Here is a 484-nt window from a genome sequence, read left to right on the forward strand (position 1 = left end):
AATGTTAGTGTCGCGAAGGCAAATATTGTCCCGTCTCGGCTTATGGGGCGCAAAGGCTGTTTGTTCGGGGGAGGGAGAAAAAAAAAAAGGAAAAGAAAAAAAAAGCTTCAGGCTTGCTCTTCCTCCATCGCTCCATGTGCAGATTAATTCAATTATTTTCCCCTCTCTGCTTACTCCCGCCGCCAAATGAACATGGAGGGGGTAGTTCCAGTCAAATGGAAACGACACCATTTGAGGCTGTTGAATTCCTGGAGGTCACAATAATATCCAGATTCATGATCTACACTTTGTTTCTATTTTGTCTTATCATATCATAATATACTGTTATATTATTATTATTAAACTTCCTGAATTGTCTTGCCATTAGAAAAGCAAAAGCGGTTTCCTCTCATTCTAAAAGGAGTCATGAGCTTCCGGTATTACAAATGCCTCAACGAAGGTTCTTTGTTTTTTTTTCATCATCTTTTGACAATTAACCATTTTG

The sequence above is a fragment of the Hippocampus comes genome, unplaced genomic scaffold (genome assembly GCF_001891065.2).
Source record: "Hippocampus comes isolate QL1 unplaced genomic scaffold, H_comes_QL1_v1.1 scaffold22, whole genome shotgun sequence".
Taxonomy (NCBI): Eukaryota; Metazoa; Chordata; class Actinopteri; order Syngnathiformes; family Syngnathidae; genus Hippocampus; species Hippocampus comes.